Source organism: Malaya genurostris, chromosome 2, assembly GCF_030247185.1.
Source record: "Malaya genurostris strain Urasoe2022 chromosome 2, Malgen_1.1, whole genome shotgun sequence".
Classification (NCBI taxonomy): domain Eukaryota; kingdom Metazoa; phylum Arthropoda; class Insecta; order Diptera; family Culicidae; genus Malaya; species Malaya genurostris.
Window position 1 is genome coordinate 234,606,992 of NC_080571.1, and position 21,674 is coordinate 234,628,665.

Here is a 21,674-nt window from a genome sequence, read left to right on the forward strand (position 1 = left end):
GAATCGGTTGAGTCATCTTCGAAAAAGCTGGTGATATTGTATTTATTTTTTGATGCATGTCACCCTGTAATTCCAACACCGGAAGTCGGATACAAGTGAATTTTTGGGAACTTTGTTTAAGTTCGCAAACCTTTCACTTGAATCTGAATTTGTGAAAATCGGTTCCGCCGTCTCCACGAGAGTTGAGTGATTTTATTTTAACTAATCTAGTTTTTCGCAGACTTTCGTCAAAATTTACAGACTTTTGAAATTGCCGCGACCTTTTTTTGTTTTTGCTCGACAAGTCAGTTTAGCGAATCATACTTTATACAGAATTAATGACATACTTGCTAACTGCAGATTATTTTTCGGATATACAGACTTTTGCAACCCTGTCTGAAGATATTTAAAATTTTTACCTGGCATCTCTGTATGGGACCATAAGACCTATGATTTGAATCTAAGTTTGTGAAAATCAGTTTTGTCGTCTTCGAGAAAATCGGGTGACAATATTTGTCACACACACATACACAGACACCCAGACATTTGCTCAGTTTGTCGAACTGAACAGAATGGTATATGACATTCGATCCTCCGGGCCTCGGTTGAAAAGTCGGTTTTCACAGTGGTTGCATAGCCTTAGGCGGACTTACCCCCATATCCCATTGCAAGATTGAAACTGTTAAAGGCAGAGTTTTTTCAACAAAAACTTTTTTTGCTGCTAGGATGATTGATCTGTAGGACTATTACACTAAATTGACTAAATATTTGAATTGTTTTATAAAATTTTCTTTTGGAATGAAATATTGCAAACGTTTCTTTTTGTCAACATATCATTTGTTAGAAACAAGAATCCATATGCGAGTAGTGTTAGTAACGAACGCAAAGACACTTCCATTTTAGTCCCATCTTTGCATGAGCTGCTTTTCTCGTACGTAGTCAAATTTAATCAAGGACTTCAAATGTCCAATTTAGAAGTTTTCGGAAACAAACTGCTTTATAATGAGCGGAATGAGAAACAATATACAATTCACTGTTGGAAAAATCAAATAATCTTGAATTTCAAATGAGTTTCGTTTAGTGATAAAATATACAAGAATTCATTAGTGATGTTACATCAACACTTTCGCTCGAAAAATCAATATCACCTGAAAACACATCCCGGTATTCCACTATGGAAATGTAGCGCTGTGGAAAAAAATTTTAACGAAAATAGTTCTTAAAATGATATTCATCACAATACTGATGATTCTTCTATCTATGAAATCATCCTTAACCTTCCCAAAATCCTCGAGCACCTAGAGTGTTAAAAGTGATATAACCTAAATCAATTATTCATCGTAGACAGCTCGAAAACCTATGACAGTCACCAACAACAGGGAAGTATGCCCTACAACGAAACCATCCAACGTAACCCCTATAGAACAAAGTACATCAGCTGCAGTTAACAGCTTACCATCCAACCAACCAGCTACTGCAAACAATGTACAACAAGGCGCATCTACAGCAACTGACAAAGAAATCAACAACAATACCACGACAATGGATGACGAGACGAACCACGAACAAACCGCCCCTCAATCCTCGCAGGAGGAAAATGGAAGCTCTTCTCCCCCTAGAAAAAGGGTGACGACGAGATCCAATAAAAAAAGGCGGGTGGGTAATGTCAGAGACATAACTGGATGCCGTGAATACGAAAACAATTAACATGTTCCTTAAGACTTCCGAATATTAATTAGTTTTTTTTATTCAATAGTAACATATTTAAATGCACACTACTTAAGCTCTAGGATGCCAAGGGCATTTTCTAATTTTAATAAACGACTAACTTAAAACTAGGATATTATTATTAGGGTAGTGGCGTATTCCGGTCGCAATGGTCGATTGAATATCAATTAGTTAATCAATTGTACGAATAATGCAAGCATTCCCCTTTTTCACATTTTTAGCAAAAACAAAGAAGGCTTCACTTGATCTCGAAAAGCGCACAAATCTAATCAATCTGTTCTAGATTTGCAATGAACTGAGGATATTTTCCTTCAATTTACGAATAAGAAATCCTAATAGTTTTTTAGAAAACGTTGAGAGCCATTAGAACGGCTGATTTTGTGTGATGCTCTCCACCGTTGTCCCCTTTTCGTCGTTTTTTCACCAATGCAAACGACTAGCAGCTGTGAAGTAATCGCTCTTGTCGGAAGGGAAACTAGCATTGCAAACGACACACAATACATCTGCTCGCAGTGGCGATAGAATCCAAACTGATCCAATTTTTGTTAAGAGGTTTCTTTTTACGTGATTTCGTTTGTAGCTTTTTCAATAATGGGCTACAAAAATAGTCGCATACAGAATTTTAATATCGATTATTTCATTTCGGATTTGCATTTCATTGAAAGAAACTATCAGGATGCTGTACGGGATTCATTCCTGCCTTTCAGAAGGGCCAAATTGTGGAACTCACTACGATATTAAGCACTGTTCGGAATATTTTTCTTGAACGATTTGTTGTACAGCAGCAGATATTTTGTTCTCTTCCTCAGAATACATTCTGATTGGGTACTGTTGACATGGGTCAAATGAGACAGGTTTTTCAATAGTGTACTATTGAAATACTTCAATGCTTTTGCTATACACGTTTAAGTTGAAAAATTTCGATTCTATTGGTAGTTAGATTATATAAATCCTTTCACAGATCACTGAGCTATGAGCTTTAAAACAAGAGAAAGGCAAACGCGCCTTTTGAATTATCCTCTTTGATACTCGTTTATACCAAACATTTCAGAAAAGTTTAATTTTGAATTATTTGAGATTATTTCATACAGCTGAAAATTTCATCATAAAATTGTGATCATATTTCCGATGGCATGTAGCAAAAATTATGATGATTCGTTAGATACAACAAGAGATATTCACGATCAAAAACTTATCACTCTTTGAGAAGGTAAATTTTGAAAAGGCGCCTCATAGTAAAGTAAGTCGTATTCACGACAAAAAATTTTATCTAAAAATTCAGCTAAATCGGCCACGTAATGCTTGTACGCAAATAGGCCTGAATAAAATATCTTTTAAATAAAAAAAATTGCCTAAAAGGATTATATATTGCCCTGGTTCGCTCTGTACTTAATTTCTCGGCAGTAGTCTGGTCACCTTATTACCGTAATGGAGTACAACGATTCGAAGCTGTGCAGCATAAATTTGTCCGATTTGCTCTACGTCAGCTGCCTTGGAGAGACCCTTATAATCTTCCTAGATATGAACACAGATGTAACCTAATTGGACTTGAGTTACTTAGCGATCGACGCAACGTCTCTAAAGCAATGTTTATTTCCGATTTGATACTTGGTCATATAGACTGTCCTGATCTTCTTGGACAAATGGATATAAACATCCGACGCAGAACTCTCCGGAGCAACTCTTTCCTCGTCATCCAGTTTTCTGAAACAAATTACGCGAAGAATGAACCCCTGTCTAGTATGGCTCGCATATTTAATCGGTGTTATACAATATTTGATTTTAATCTATCTCGTGTCACTCTCAAACGTTTATTTGCTGCTTTTTTTAAAACTTGACCTATTATTGAATGTATTTAAGAACCTTCGTATGTAATTTAATTTTGCTTAAGTGTAATGTAGTTAATGTTTGTATGTAAAGAATAGCTCGTATTAGTTTAAGGTAAAACTGTATCATTTGGATTTTGTATTATCTGTTGGTACTACAAGATGAGGAGGTTTTGCGCCCTTTTGAGTAAGTACTAATAGTTGTTTTATGGTCATCACCGCAAACAAACTGATATGGACGGTCATCGATTTTTTTCGGTGAAAGTAATAACTAATCGGTGCATTTAACCGGACGTTTCGACCTACTAAGGTGTTCGGTCATCCTCAGCGGCTATCTAAAAACATATATTTGTCAAGTAAGCTAACTCTAAACATTGAATTTTAACACTTAACTTACATGCTAATGACGTCTACACTACAACACTTCACATTTTCTACTGTCTTTACTTTTGCGCTCTCTCTGTCTCTTATCTGTTTTGGCTGTATAGAGGTTTTTAATTTTGTCAACTAGTCCGTTGTATGCTGATCTAAACTTTATCGAATCTCGTTGAAGGTTAAACGTGTTCGATTCTCCTCTAATTTTTATATAGAACATCTAAGATGTTAAACGTGTGTCAGTTCTTTGTACTTCATCTAAAATTTTAACGTTCTCAAAATCAAAAACATGACCCTCATTTATACAGTGTTGAACTAAACCAGTATTGCCTATGCTTTTTGATTTAACATCCCTTTTATGCTGCTCTATACGTTTTTTTAAAAATTGGCTGGTTTGGCCAATATATGACTTTCCTTTACATATCCCGCACGGTATTTCATAAACAACGTTCGTTCTACGGTCTATTTTTATTCTATCTTTTAGCTTACTATATACTGTGTCTTTAATTTTGTTAACTGTTCTAAACGCTAACCTTATGTTGTATTGAGATAGATAACGTGCTAACTTTTCTCCTAGACCTGGTATATATGGTGCGGATGTGAATTTGGTGGCTATACTGTTATTGTTGTTCTGTGTTAACGAGTTGTATAGGAAATGTGTTCGTTGTTGAATAATATTATTGATGAAGAAATTAGGATAGTTATTATTAATAAGAATTCGTTTCACAATATTCAGAGCATTAGGTCTGTAACAAGCCTCGCTTAATTTTGAAAGCCTTATCTACAAGAGTGGTCTCAATGAGTTGTAGTCTAAATATGTAGCTGTAAGTATTTAGCTGACAGGAATGATCTGATTGTTACGAAAGCAGACAAAGGCAAATCAACGGTAGTTATGAATAGAGCTGAATATGAGACAAAAATGTTAGCATTGGTGAATGACAAAGAAACGTACGAAGAGATCAGGAACGATCCGACGGTATCCACGTTGAAACAAATTAACACGATGTTTGACCAATGGTGTGATGCAGAATGGATAGAAAAAACTACGAAACAAAGATTGAAGGTTTACAATTGCAACCCGCCACGGATATACGGGTTACCAAAAACGCACAAAGATGGAATTCCATTGCGGATTATCAATTCCGCGATTGGTACAGCTATCATCCACTTTTTTCAAGCATCAGGGTCGGTTTTTCAAACAGAAGTTTGGATTACCAATGGGTTCGCCATTGTCTCCAGTTGTAGCAAATATAATTTTGGAGAGAATTGAAATGAGCGCTTTGGCACAGCTACGCCAGGAAGGGATTGTGCCAGTCTTCTTTAGAAGATATGTGGACGATTGTTTGGTAGGTGTGCAACGAGAATATGTTAATCGGATGTTGGAGGTGTTCAACAGTTTCCATCCACGACTGCAATTTACTGTAGAGCTGGAGAATAATGGGCGAATCAGATTCCTAGATACGTTGTTAAAAAGAGAGAATGATCGTATTTCGACAGAGTGGACTCCAAAGGACCTAGAAGGCAGATATTTAGACTACAACTCATTGAGTCCATTTAATCACAAGAAAAACACAGTGATAGCTCTTGTAGATAGGGCTTTCAAAATTAAGCGAGGCTTGTTACAGACCTAATGCTCTGAATATTGTAAAACGAATTCTTATTAATAATAACTATCCTAATTTCTTAATCAATAATATTATTCAACAACGAACACATTTCCTATACAACTCGTTAACACAGAACAACAATAACAGTATAGCCACCAAATTCACATCCGCACCATATATACCAGGTCTAGGAGAAAAGTTAGCACGTTATCTATCTCAATACAACATAAGGTTAGCGTTTAGAACAGTTAACAAAATTAAAGACACAGTATATAGTAAGCTAAAAGATAGAATAAAAATAGACCGTAGAACGAACGTTGTTTATGAAATACCGTGCGGGATATGTAAAGGAAAGTCATATATTGGCCAAACCAGCCAATTTTTAAAAAAACGTATAGAGCAGCATAAAAGGGATGTTAAATCAAAAAGCATAGGCAATACTGGTTTAGTTCAACACTGTATAAATGAGGGTCATGTTTTTGATTTTGAGAACGTTAAAATTTTAGATGAAGTACAAAGAACTGGCACACGTTTAACAGCTGAGATGTTCTATATAAAAATTAGAGGAGAGTCGAACACGTTTAACCTTCAACGAGATTCGATAAAGTTTAGATCAGCATACAACGGACTAGTTGATAAAATTAAAAACCTCTATACAGCCAAAACAGATAAGAGACAGAGAGAGCGCAAAAGACACGACAGTTGAAAATGTGAAGTGTTGTAGTGTAGACGTCATTAGCATGTAAGTTAAGTGTTAAAATTCAATGTTTAGAGTTAGCTTACTTGACAAATATATGTTTTTAGATAGCCGCTGAGGATGACCGAACACCTTAGTAGGTCGAAACGTCCGGTTTAATGCACCGATTAGTTATTACTTTCACCGAAAAAAATCGATGACCGTCCATATCTCTTTAAGTATAACTGTATCATTTGGATTTTGTATTATCTGTTGGTACTAAAAGATGAGGAGGTTTTGCGCCCTTTTGAGTAAGTACTAATAGTTGGTCAACTCAAGAGGGGTTTTCCCTGCTCCAGTAAACAGTAAACAATAAAACAGTCATATCACCACACATTGACTTTCGTCCATCCATTCTGTTTCTTGCTAATAACACACAAATCTTGAGATTACAGCGGCTGCAAAATAAAATCATGCGATCAATTCTAAAATGTAGTAGAGAGCGGTATCTCTTCAGATTTTCTACTGAACTCATTACAATGGCTTTCAGTGAAACAGAGAATTTACTACTTAACCATGGTATTTATTTTCAAGATATTTAATGGCATGCTGCTTCTATATTTGTGTGATCGAATTGAAAGAGGAACTGATTTACATAGGTATAATACGTATCTGATGCTAGAACACCAAGCTTTTTGTTAGCCAGATCGCAAAACTCATTATTGTACAAGGGAATAAGTTTTTTTCAGTTCGATGCCAAGAGAAATCAAACGCGCAACGACATTGGTGGAGTTCAAATAGTTATGTATTTCACACATAAAGTACGCTTTGTAAGCAAATATTTAGTTAGTTAGTTTAAATTTTTTAGATTTTTTTATTTTTTTACGTATAATTAGATAGTATTTTCTTGAAATTTTCTTGATTAACCCTGGATAGTAAATCCGAAATATTTTAATGTTATTTTGCGGTTAGTCGTTCTTTTGAAGAAGAATCTATACCTGCTAGATTAATCAGATCGTTTTCTTTGTTTACTGGTTAAGATATGTGCAAAAATATTAATTATCATTTAGATAACTCGTTCTGCTCACACCTTTGTAGGGGTATGAGGCGGGACCATCATCATCATCATCATCATCATCATCATCATCACACGTTCTAATTAAATAATGATTATCAGATTATTCTGTCATTTTTCTGGATTACTGGAATTATTCTTTAAAAAGTAGTGATTACTTAAATTATTTACCAATAGTAATGATTACTGGGTTTTTTATGTAATCCAGAAATTACTGCATTACTTGAAAGAAATCGGACTAATCCTGGATTTAGTCTCATAACGCATGTCTTTTGGAAACTTTTGTAATATAAGATTGACCGTAGAAGTCGACATTGCAAAAATCGTGGCATCATGCTAATAAACACGTTTCCGGTGGAAAACGTTCGAGTTACGCCCTGTTGAATTTTTTTTTACATTATATCATGTTCATTCGAAATTAACACGACCACCAGCTCTTGCCCATATCGAATAAATATAATGCATAATTCATTTGGTTTCTGTTAATTGTGTTCAGTGGAAGACACAACACGACCTCTGGCCGTCGCGTCGTCACTCGACTGGTTCAAATCGCACCGGAGCCAAACAACTCAACTCAACTGGCCCACAAAGAAGACGACCACCACCAGCTCGGCCGGAGAGCTGCAGTCGAAGAACGAAGACGGCAGCAGTTGGCGTGATAGTGTACCTGTCCCAAACCTGTATCCACCTACCGGTCACACGGCAAAAAAAAGTCATTGGCCGTCATCATTGGCGAGTGCGAGTGACTTTCAGCTTTTCAATTTCGCCCAAGGTGCTGGGGGTCCAGAAGCAACTTCTCCGAGTCAGAGACAAACAAACCAACACGAAGCCCTCCCGTTGCGACTATATTTCATCAAAAATTATAAATATTATATTTATATTCAACAGCTATAAACATTAATATATTGTTGGTTGGCATTCAACTGAACCGTTGTTGCTCTCACTCCGAACCGTCAGCCGCCATGTTCCGCGTGTTCTTTTCTCCATTTCGAGTTCAACCGGGCGGGCAGCAGCTATTTATCGTTCTGTTGTTCAAGTGTTTCCATTTCCAGCGAAAAAGACACGACAATTGCGTTCGTTTCTGGACCCCTAAATAACGATACTCCAACCTAACAAAAAAAATAAAAAGAGGGCAATAAATAACCGTACCGGTTCGGATCGGAATTCAATTTAACTTGACTGCTGCACCGGTCCGAGTGAGACCAGCACAGCAGCTGCTGGAAGAAGAGAAGCTTATCAATCTGTTGTCAGAAGCCATCACACCCGGTTCTGATAGGTGCTCATTCAGTTGATAGTCTCTGACTGATGGGCTCTGCTCTGCCGTTGTTTCTATTCGCCTTTGAGATGCCCCAGTTGATGGCCTGATGTGATCAGTAAACGCCACAACGCACACACACACACACACGCACACACTCAACGGGACTCCTTTCGATTCATCGGCCACGCTCGAATCGGTTGGTTGGTGAACCGAAAACGGGGCGGGGGAACAACAGAAATAAAATGATCAGATAATAAACTGAAACAAATGTAAGTTAATAAATTAGTCTGTTTGTTTTGTGCCTTCACTTTCATGTGTGATGGACCTGCGCTGGTCCAGCGCACGGTGCCAGGGCGAGTTTCTCCCAGTTGTAATCAATAAACAAACGGGTGTTTATTTTTCATGGATCTTCTTCAAGGTGGCCAACGGAGCGCGAAGATGAGACTGTTGTTTGATAACAAAAGTAACGAGTAACAATCAACAAGTATAATATAAGTAAAATGTAACACGTAACAGAAGAAACAAGAAGCAATAAGTAAAACAAGAGTAAAAAGTTTCAACTAACAGGTGAAAGAATACTTAATTAATTACTTCAATCCCGCCGTCGACCCACCGTTTCCTGAATCTCTCGAGAGCTATAAGACCTCAAACAGAACAGGTTACACAAGAGCGTGTTTGATTGGATGGCTGCTAGCGTTTCTGGGTCGAGTTCCGGGAATTGGCCCAGTGCGCAGCGGTGATAAATGAGATCAATCAACATGTTGGAAACCTAGTCTCGCCTTGATTCGGGTGTAATTTGTTGAGATGTTGAGGCCCGAACGATGAGTCTATGAGCGATTGTTCAAAAGGGGATCAAAATGTCATAACAAACCGAGCAATGCAGTTCCAAAAAGACAAAATACGGGCGTTGATTTCTGCTACAAAACACTCGTCCCAACGAATGAAAGATGCACCACCGGCACCGGCCATGGTGGCTGGCACGGGAAAGGTAAACTCAATAATTCATCATTAATTTCAACATTTCAAAATAATCCTTGCACCACGTTGTGAGCGGATGAAATTTATTTCTCACATTCGCAGTTGGAGCTGGCTGGCTTCTCAAAACGCGCATGTCCTTCGGCGCGGCATCGGCAGCGTAAGCGCGTCGATAATCCGTTTCACGATGCAAATCGTTTGCTACGGTAAGTCATTTTCATGTCGTGTTTATCAAAATACGTTTCTTTCCGTAAATAAAAAACTGTTGGCATAGTACATGAAAAATACAAAAATATTCATGTAGGTCAATACCAAGAGAATAATAAGAAATTTTAAGATTAAAACAAGGAAATGAGAATATGTATTCGAAGTTTTAAAGAATTGAAAGCATTCGAAGAAAATTCAAACTGAACAAGAGGAGAGGAAATGCTTTCTCATCACGATCTTTCGTAGGTGTCGCGAAGTTGGAGATTTGAGTTGGTAAGAGTTCTAGGGTTCGCACTAAGCTATCGATACGACCATGGAATAAGGTGAAATTAGTGGCGTCATCGTCCTCATATGCACCTCGTGCACTGCACCATCTATCAATTTGAAGAAATTATTGGATTTTGTTTTCAATTTGCTACCGAATAAAGAGTAATTTTTGCCACTGTATGTAATTTTTCGCCCTTCGCCCTAAGCTTCTTGCGCTTTGCAACTGGATTTGGGGTCATCACGTTCTTGTTTGCTCGTAACACGGTTGTGGGACGGAAAGGTTGAGGCTCTACTTTGAACAACTGGCTACTTTGGCTACAAGTCATCATGGTAAGGAGTATATCGAAAATAAGCTATCCACATACATTTGTGTTGTACGCATGCATTTGTGATGGTTTTTTATGCTCAGATCACAGCATGCTGTGCGTTTGGCTGTCAGCTATCGTTTGTCTATTTGTTTGTGCGGTTGAAATTCTGCGTTTTCAAAAAGTCGCGTTTTGAAAAGGAAGTGAAAATTAAGGTTCTGGACACATGGCTAAGTGAGAAGGGTATCACTATGCGAAAATTGGCGAAGCGGTTTGGAATTCATCATGCCAGTGTTAAAAACATAATTAATAAGTTTGGGGAACATTATTCTTAGGATGAGCTACCAGGAAGAGGCAGAAAACCCAGTTCTTCCATCCCGAAACTGGACCAGAAAGTTGTATCTCTAATCATGACGAACAAATCAATGTCAATGCGTGATTTTGACAAAACAACAGGAACGAGTGTCGGAATGGTCCAGCGTATCAAGAGGCGAAATCACCTAAAGACCGTTTTGATGGACGATGTGACTTATGTAAAAGAGGACTCAGAAACCCTTCCAGGTCCACAATACTTTACTGTCGTCGTTGGGGAGGATGTGAGCGATGCGGACAGGTCGATTCAAGTGGAGAAACTCGGCCGAAAGTTACTGGTATGGCAAGCAATATGTTCCTATGGTTTTAAGTCAACCAATTTGTACACTACCGGAATTATAAATGCAGAAATTTATCGATCTGAGTATTTCCAGAAGAGATTGCTGCCTTTATATAAGAAGAATAGTACACCTCCACTGCTTTGGCTGGATTTAGCGTCGGCTCACTATGCCAAAACCACTCACAGTTGGCTTGCGGAAAAGGGTATAAATGTCGTTGAGAAAAATATCAATCCACCAAATTGCGCTCAGCTTCGACCCATCGAACGTTACTGGGCAATCGTGAAGAGGGTCTTCAAGAAAACTGGTTAGGCAGCTGGGAACATGCAGGAGTTCAAATATATTTGGGCTCAAGCGTCCAAAAAATGCGATGCAAAACTTGTCCGGAACTTGACGAAGAGCGTTCGATCAAAAGTTCGAAAACTCGTGAAGGAATAACTTAAATTTCATCCAGTTTTCATTATGCTCAAGTTGAACCTCGTACAATAAAGGATCAATTTTTAGTTTGAATAAAATATCGTTTTTATCATAATTTGAAAGAAAAAATTGTGGATAGCTTATTTTCGATACACTCCTTAATCGACAAAAGCTCTTCGAACATTTTGCCAACATTAATGACAGCTGATTTGGTTACATTCCACAGTTTCGCCAACCATGCGTTAGATGGTTAGATGGTAAGATGGTAATAACTGAATTATAACAACTGGAATAATTAATTTCAGAGATATTTTGTTAAATTTAATATTTTCAAACACATCACTAGAAGATTCTGTCAAGATTTTTTTTTTCAAATTTAAATAAAATCAAAAATTTTCTTTAATATAAACTCATTACCTTTTCAATTTGTAAACAGTTATATCAAGCTAATATAGATTTAAATGTGGCAACCCTGCACGCTATAAGAAATTGAACAAAGCACGCTGTGTGCTAGGCGGTGAGGTTTTCTCCTTCCGTACCAGCACGTGCCGGTGCGTACCGATTTAGCATAATTTTTTATGATAGGTTGGAAGGTTTTTATACTGATTGCCCTCTAATTTCGGAACCGGAAGTCGGATCTGGATGAATTTCTACACTATCTGTTAAGAAACTGAGACCTTTAATTTGAATCATAGTTTGTGAAAATCGGTTTAACCGTTGCTGAGAAATCGAGTTTAATTTTTGGAGCTTTTCTTCACTACTACCGGTGAGTTCGGAAGCAGATACCGGGGACTAGTAGTCCTAAAGTAGATTTATAAATCCACTAACTAACAAGGTCTGCCAACTAGATAAATTTACCAGCAAGTTTTATAAAAAAAAGTGCCCCTCGTTTCACCATCACTTTTATAAAAGTACTTATGAAATGGACAATTTTTCACAGATGTCGAATCTGGATCAACTTCTCGGGAACTTTTTAAAGAATTTCAAGACTGACTTTGTGAAAATCGGTTCAGCCATCTTCGCTGTTTTTAGCTACAGGTTTCATAGATAAATTAAAAAAAAACTCTTGTTCATTCCAAGAGTCAGGAATCAGAACTAATTGGTTCAAGTGCCACGTTCCCCTAGAAGTAAATTTCGAAAGTCAAATTTAAATTCTCCGTAGAAGCCCATAGTGATATACACGTTTATGTGAAAGACATCATTATACCAATAAGTGGACTGAAAACAACGTCAAAATACTCATCAAAGTTCAACACAAAACGATTTCCCATTTAGAAAGATGTTTAAATATAAAAATATGAAACAATTCTAAAAAATATGATTTTTTTCATAAATATGTTTATTTCATAAGGCCAGTATACATTATATACATTTTCTTCGCCATAGCTTCCACCATATATAGTATTTCAAACCTAATATATTTCGAATATAGTCACAAGGGGTGTTATTTAATAAAAAAATATTACTACCAGTATCCATATAACAGATCGGCTGAAAAGTTCGTATCGTTCATAGAAACGGGCGCCACTAGAATTAAATCTATACCATTTTCAGTTAGTACCAACCTTCAAAAGATACGTGTATGAATTTGACAGCTGTTTGATTATTAGTTTGTGAGATATTGCATTTTGAGTGAAGCTACTTTTGTTATTGTGAAAAAATGGAAAAAAAGGAATTTCGTGTGTTGATGAAACACTACTTTTTGATGAAAAAAAGTGCCGCCGATACCAAAAAATGGCTCGATGAGTGTTATCCAGACTCTGCACCGGGCGAAGCAACAATTCGTAAGTGGTTTGCAAAATTTCGTACTGGTCATATGAGCACCGAAGACAATGAACGCAGTGGACGTCCAAAAGAAGCTGTTACCGATGAAAACGATCCACAAAATGATTTTCAATGACCGTAAAGTGAAGTTGATCGAGATAGCTGACACCCTAAAGATATCAAAGGAGCGTGTTGGACATATTATTCACGAATATTTGGATATGAGAAAGCTTTGTGCAAAATGGGTGCCGCGTGAGCTCACAATCGATCAAAAACAACAACGAATTGATGATTCTGAGCAGTGTTTGGAGCTGTTATATCGAAATAAAACCGATTTTTTTCGTCGATATATAACAATGGACGAAACATGGCTCCATTACTTCACTCCTGAGTCCAATCGACAGTCAGCTGAGTGGACTGCACGCGATGAACCGAACCCAAAGCGTGGAAAGACTCAACAATCGACCGGTAAGGTTATGGCGTCTGTATTTTGGGATTCGCATGGTATAATTTTCATCGACTACCTTGAAAAGGGAAAAACCATCAACAGTGACTATTATATAGCGTTATTAGAGCGTTTGAAGGACGAAATTTCAAAAAAACGGCCTCATTTGAAGAAGAAAAAAGTTTTGTTTCGTCAAGACAATGCACCGTGTCACAAGTCGATGAAAACCATGCTGAAATTGAACGAATTGGGCTTCGAATTGCTCCCTCATCCACCGTATTCTCCAGATTTGGCCCCCAGTGACTTTTTCCTGTTCTCAGAACTCAAGAGAATGCTCGCTGGTAAAAAATTTAGAAGCAATGAAGAGGTAATCGCTGAAACTGAGGCCTATTTTGAGGCAAAGGACAAATCGTACTACAACAATGGTATCGAAAAGTTGGAAGATCGCTATAATCGCTGTATCGCCAATTCGGCAATTATGTTGAATAATAAAAACGAATTTTGGCAAAAAAAATGTGTGTTTCTATTAAACGATACGAACTTTTCAGCCGAACTGTTATATCATATTAGTATTTTGGTATCCATTATTTAACTTACTCAAAAATACTGTTTTTGTCAAACGATTAGCTGCTCTAAATTACTGTTAAAATAACAAAAATCATAACAAAAAAGACTCTAGCGGGAATAAAATCGTAACAGATTTGGAAACGTTTGTCTCACAATTATTATTGAATTTAATATAACTACAGAGGTCCGAAAGCAGAAATTTATAACAATAATTGTAATAAATTAGATAGCAAATTAAAAATCGAAAAACTATATCACAGCTAACTTGATTCTTTTAATTAAATGAATAATTCATTTAGTGATCTGCTTTTTTCTTTTAGTTTTTGAAATTCTGATCATTATATTTCGATATGAAGCAACGGAAAACTCATTTTTTCAATTAATGAACTTTATCATGAATCTTGCAAATGAAAATAAAACATCATAACTGATTTTGTTATCATAAATTTTAACTTTCTACTGTTGTTATTTGTGGAATATCTCAAAATAACACAAATTGTTATACATATAAACTGTTGATATACTTGTGTTATAATGCATCGATTCTGTTTTGCTCACAAAACGAGTAGTTATCTACATCAAACAATACGCATAACTTTAAAATAACAGTTTAAGAAAATGTGCATCAAGTCATTTCTAATCGTAACACCCTTTTACGTGATTAAATAAAGCTAAAGTTTAGCTAAGCTCAGATAAAGTTCAATGCTAGTTCCACGTAAACATTCCCACTACTATCAATCTGAAAATGCAATAGAATTTCCAAGTGGAACACTCGGTAGCTTGCAAATATGGCCCATTTCCCACAAGGAATTTTTAAAAACTTCAAGTTTCTTGAAGAACACTAGCAATTTGGAAGAAGGGTGAATGTTCTAACAAGTATTTTCAGCAATATGAAAGTAAAAACAAGTCCGACCATGAAAAAAATTTAGTAACTACACGTTCCAGCGAACACTTAGAAACTTGAAAGCACAGAATTAGTTCCAAGGAAACCTGAAATTTTTGGCCAATTAAAAGCGCGATAAAAGTTTCAAATGACACTCTTAGCAACTTGAAAGTATATAACAAGTTTCACGGAAACATGAAGTTTTGGAACCTTGAAAGTGTGATACAAAATTTAAATGACACTCTCAGCAACTCGAAAGTACATAATAAGTTTCACAGAAACTTTAGCAACTTGAAGCTCCTTGTGATGAAAATCTTGGCAACTTGAAAGTACAGAACAAGTTTCACGGAAACTTTAGCAACTTGAAGCTACTTGTGATGAAAATATTGGCAACCTGAAAGTACGATACCAGTATGAAATGACACTCTTAGCAATTTGAACGTATAGAACAAGTTTCACGGAATCATGAAATTTTTGGCAACTTGAAAGTACGATCAAGTTTCAAATGACACTCTAAGCAACTCTAAAGTGCATAACAAGTTTCACGGAAACTTAAGCAACTCGAAGCTCCTTGTTATGAAAATTTTGGCAACTTGAAAGTACAGAACAAGTTTCACGGAAACTTTAGCAACTTGAAGCTCCTTGTTATGAAAATTTTGGCAACCTGAAAGTACGATACCAGTTTGAAATGACACTCTTAGCAACTTGAAAGTACAGAACAAGTTTCACGGAAATATAAAATTTTGGCAACTTGAAAGTACGATCAAGTTTCAAATGACACTCATAGTAACTTGAAAATTCAGAACAAGATCCACATAAACATAAAATTCTTGGCTCTTTAAAAGAACGGTACAAAATTTAAATGACATTCTTAGCAACTTGAAAGTATAGAACAAGTTTTGTGGAACCTTTAGCTACTTGAAGCTCCTTGTGAATTTTTAAAGTTGAAAGTATGAGACAAGTTTCGAATGGTACTCTTAGCAACTTGAAAGTAAAAATTAAGTTTCACAGAAACTGTAGCAACTTCCAGCTTCTCGTGACATTTTTGGCAACTTGAAAGTACAGAACAGGATCAACGGAAACTTTAGCAATTCGAAGCTCCTTGTGATGAAAATTTTGGCAAATTGAAAATACAATACAAGTTTCAAATGACACTCTTAGCAATTTGAAAGTATAGAACAAGTTTCACGGAAACATGAAATTTTCGGCAACTTGAAAGTACTGAACAAACTTCATGAAATCATTAGCAACTAGGAGCTCCGCGAAAAAAAATTTCAGTTGAAAGTATGAGACAAGTACTACGAATGGTACTCTTATCAACTTGAAATTACAAAACAAATTTAACAGAAACTGTATCAACTTGCAGCTCTTCGTGACTTTTTTTGCAACTTGAAAGTACAGAACAAATTTCACTGTAACTCTATCAACTTGAAGCTTCTCGTGAAATTTTGGCAACTTAAAGGAAGAAAACAAGTTTCACGGAAATTTTAAAACTTGAAGCTCTTCGTGACATTTTTGACACCTTGATAGTTCGTTACAAGATTTAATTGACACTCTTAGCAACTTGAAAGTACAAATTAAGTTTCTCAGAAACTGTAGCACCTTGCAGTTCCTCGAAACATTTTTGGCAACTTGAAAGTACACAACGGAAACTTTAGAAACTTGAAGCTCCTCGTGAAATTTTGGTAACTTGAATGTACAGACATTTTTGGCAACTTGAAAGTTCGTGACATTTTTGTCAACTTGAAAGTACGATACAAGATTTAAATGACACTCTTAGAAACTTGCAAGTACAGAATAAGTTTCATGGAAACATTAGCAACTTGAAGCTCCTTGTGAAATTTTTGTCAAATTGAAAGTACGATACAAGTTTTAAAGGACACTCTTAGCAACTTGAAAGTACAGAACAAGTTTCACGGAAACGGAAGTTTTTGACAATTTCTAGCAACAAAATTACATACCAAGCTCTAGAAGTAACTTTTAATAACTTGAAGTTTCATGAGAAAATCTTGGCGATTTTATATTGGGATACAAGCAGTGCTGAAAAAATTCGTTATCACAATGGTGACTCGAGCTTACATTGAGACAACACATATATCATCGTCCACCCAACGACGATTGTCGCTAATTGAATCATAACAAGTATCATGACTGCCGAACCCTTTCAGTATCATTGGAAATTGATTTCATGAAAATGTAAACAAAAGTTATCCCCCTATCACCCGGCGATGAGCCAGTGATAGACGACAATATTTGTCTCATTCGACATTCAGTTGAGCATCAACGGTATCATATTCATTCCTGAGAATCATCGTCAACCGGGTCGATTGGGCCCTTCCAATCATACGCAGTTCCCAGCGCCCTGGAGAATAAGTCTTTGTTTAATTTAATAAGTAAAATGTTTTCCAACGTATCTTTCCCAAGGCCAGTGCGTTGATTAGAGAGAACCAAGGCAAGGGCACTGAAAGACCGTTCAACAGAGACTTGGTTCGATGGTGTGGATAGTACAACCATTGCTACTGCATATATCTCTGGGTGCGTAGTCTTACGGCGCAACCAATGGTCCCACACGTTGTAGTTATGTTTTTGGCGTGGCTCTAGGTCCAAAGACTTAACTTGTTGAAGAAACCCGGTCTCGCAACCAAGATTCACGGATTCACCAAACATTTGCGTAAGATACTGATCAAAATCATCGGTAGACTCTGACGATTCTCTACTTGTACTAGCCGGTGTTTTACCCAGTTGGCAGATACGTTCCCATGTATCGACTATGTATTGCTGAATTTTATCTTTTTCCTCAGCCGTGAATATTTTAGAACCTCGATAGTTGAACCTTGGATCCAGGTATAATGCCATCTGAACCGCCTTCAATTGGCGCAAAATGTTCAATCTATTGTTCAACGACCGAAGTAAATGGGGACTGAAAGAGTTTTCGCGAACTTTCTGTACCTCACTCGTTGCCATCAGCCATGCCATATAGAAGTCAGATAACGACACGTGCTTCTCTTGCATTTGCTTTGTGCAGATGTACAACGGCTTAAACGTATCATAGTAATGCTCAATGAACGACCATTGATTGGAAAGGTCTAGTTCGGGAAAATTATCGGCCAACTGGTTAAAAAACCTTTTTTGGTGTACGAACGATTCCATCATTTTGAATATACCACCCCATCGTGTCCTACTCCAGACGGGTGGGTATGAAGCATCGTAGCTTTCAAACTCTGACCGGTACTTCACCAGCTTACATTTTCTAGCAACAGCAGTGATGGCTCGGATAGACTCATCGGATTTATCAACAACATCCAGTATTGCAAGCTGTAAGGTATGCACGGCACATCTCACAAGAGTAATCCTTTCGGACAGTTCATTGGCCAGTTCAGCAGTAACGTTTCGTTCACACTGTTTATCATCCTCTATCACATCCGACTCATCCAGCTCATCTATGTTCGTACCATCAGCCTGCTGCTCTGTAGGCATTACGTACGTATCATTGTTTAATTTTCTAACCGTTGCCACCATATTAGCCCCATTGTCGCATGTCACGGAAAATATGTTCTCAAGAGATAGCCCATAGTCGGCCAAAGTATCCATAACTTTTGATTTCAAGAACACCGCTGTTTGACTTTCTTTGATTTCGATCATACCAAGGGTACGAATGACCACCTGCTCGTCTAGGGCATACTGTACATTGATGCCTAAGATATGGCGATTGTGTCGGGCAGCAGAATCTATTTTCAAGCAGACGAGCTTGCCTTTCATCTCATCTATCAACATTTCTTTTAGACGACAGGCAGTCTTCGAGAGATGACATTTCATTGTGACACGGTTCAAAGTGCACCCAAGAGTCGTTGTAATCGGTTTCAGTAAGTCTTTGAAGCCTTCCCACTCGAAGCAGGAAATAGGAAGATGATGGAAGGTCGTCAGCTTAACTGCTGACGCAATTAGTAACTGCCGGTCAATAGCTATCAAACGCTTAGGAATTACTCTTTCCTTCTTCTCCATTGGATAGGCAATTGTAAGGAGATTGTTTGCACATGCACGTTCCGTATGTACGGTACGAAAGTGACGGATGAAGTTGCCAGGGGCAAATCTACTCTGGACGTATGGACATCCTGACGCGGGATCGATGTTGCAGATAGCTTTATCGCCCTGTCTTACTACCAATGACGACGCAATGTCCGTCAGTGACCGCTGCAGCTTATTGCGGTCTGCTCTTGTTGTAGGTGCCATCGTATAAACACCACACAAAATTTAGTCGTTAATGGTTTAACTCTAAATACGCTCCTCTATCTAAACACACACACTTGATAAATACTTCTTTGATCAATATTGAATTCGCACTATATCACTATAACCTTGTCTGAACCGGATTCGTTCGGAATACGATACGAAACCTGACAGACTCTCCCTCCTACGCCTCCGACAAGTGCCGGAAGCAACGGTGGTATCTCATTGTTACCCGGGAGATAATATTTTACCCGAGCTCCCACCTATCTGGCAGTGGGCCACGGTAGTGCACCACTTCACCAGCGCTCATATAGCTATTCGCCTCTCTGTTCGTACCTGTCCCTCCAAACCGTAGTTAGCAATTCCAACAACCTACATATTTTCAGTTAGCTTTTCCAACAACCTATCCGATTTTTTTTTCTTAGCTAAGTCCAACACTTTTTTAGTTATTCCAACAACCGATTTAGTTCAGTCAACACCCGCATTTTTTTTCCAAAACCCAGCTGTTTCACATATGGTAGTGCCGTCCCCGCTCTGTCGAATGCAATTGACGTGAGCGTAGTACGCGGGATAGGTGATAAGTTACGAACGTAGGCGCAATGCCTATCCGTGCGGGATATGTGCCAGTTCGTACATGGGTAACATGCTGGAAGGCCGCAGCATGAGAGGCATACGCTTAGTAAACCGGGTTGACCGGTTGCAACTTGGTCACATTTGTATGGAACAAAAAATTTGTGCGCAGATTTTCCAAAACGGACTTCACGTCGTGAAAGTACGTCGCAAAACTACCAGAACGCACCATATGTCGTTACGTTCGTTTACCAAAGTAAGCCGTAACAACGATTTTAAATAATGCCTCTCGGTACGAACCATCACCATGGACACGTATATGGGCGGTCCGCTGTCTATGCCGCATCGATAGGCGTTAACGGTTAACACTGTATACATAACTACGGACGCGTATACGGGAGCGGTTCGCTGCATGTGCATCGCTGTTAGGCGTTAGCCATAGATACGTTTTCAACCAATCACCAATCTTAAACCACTCGTGCACTTAACAATTGTTACGACATGTACGACCCAGAACTTTATATCACTGGGTCGATGTGATCAACAGATGGAAACTTGGTCAAGTAACCCGGTTGCAAAAACTGGTAACTGTCAGTAAAACTTTTCGCACTATATCACTATACCATATAGTGGTATAGTGCGACATTCTATGTCTCTTGCCAACTGATTCTACTCTGGTAATCGGTCCCGTGGATAGTACATGACCTAGTGGAGGTATCGTACTAGGACTGTATAGCACGTCTCGAACGACTTGATCGTTCGATGACGTGCTTATTTTTTTAAAGTTTTTTTCAAGTTTTTATTTACCATATATCACCATACTCGTCTAAGATGTTCCCATCAGTTTGCCATATGATGTGGCATGAATGGCCCTTGTAGTGGGATACATCCCCATACTCGTCTAAGATGTTCCCATCAGTTTGCCATATGATGAACCATTAATGGCCCTTGTAGTGGGCATGTCAGCGAAACCGCCTTCTACGTTCCGGTCGGTCTGCCGCACGATGCGAGGCATAGTTGTCTCACTGACGGTACCGTAGTATACGGTTCCGCTGGTTGCGGTGGACCGACGCGTTAAAGTTATTACAAATCATGATAAAGTTGGCCTGTTTTGGCCACAAATCTATCTATAGGGGGACCACATTTCGGAACGTATGCGTCGAAAATATTGACTTTTGAGCCCAAAAAATGCATTTTGAGCGTATGGTCAATTTGGTCCGGAGGGGGTGCATGCCATGTGAGTCGACCAACCATGGTGCGGTACACTACGGCTTGGCTGCACAGGTTCGAACAGTGAGGCATAATGGCTATATGAGGGAGTCCAACCATGATGTTGTACATTACGGCTTGGCTGCACAGGTTCGAACAGTGAGGCATAATGGCTATATGAGCGAGTCCAAACATGATGTTGTACATTACGGCTTGGCTGGACAGGTACGAACAGTGAGGCATAATGGCTATATGAGGGAGTCCAACCATGATGTTGTACATTACGGCTTGGTTGGACAGGTACGAACAGTGAGGCATAATGGCTATATGAGGGAGTCCAACCATGATGTTGTACATTACGGCTTGGTTGGACAGGTACGAACAGTGAGGCGTAATGGCTATATGAGGGAGTCCAACCATGATGTGGTGCACTATGGTTTGGTCGGAGGAGGTACAAGTTAATGGTCGATCGGTTGGTTAAACAGACGGAAGCGTGTTCTGTCGCTCTGTCGAACCGACTCCGACTAATGCGAATAGGATTTAGGTGTCTGATGAATGTTATACGGCTACCACGTTATATGCGATAGCTAACGACAGTAGCAGGTATTATGATTCGTCCTGATTGGTGTACCATCATCAACCATGGGCAGTGGTCGAACCGTAG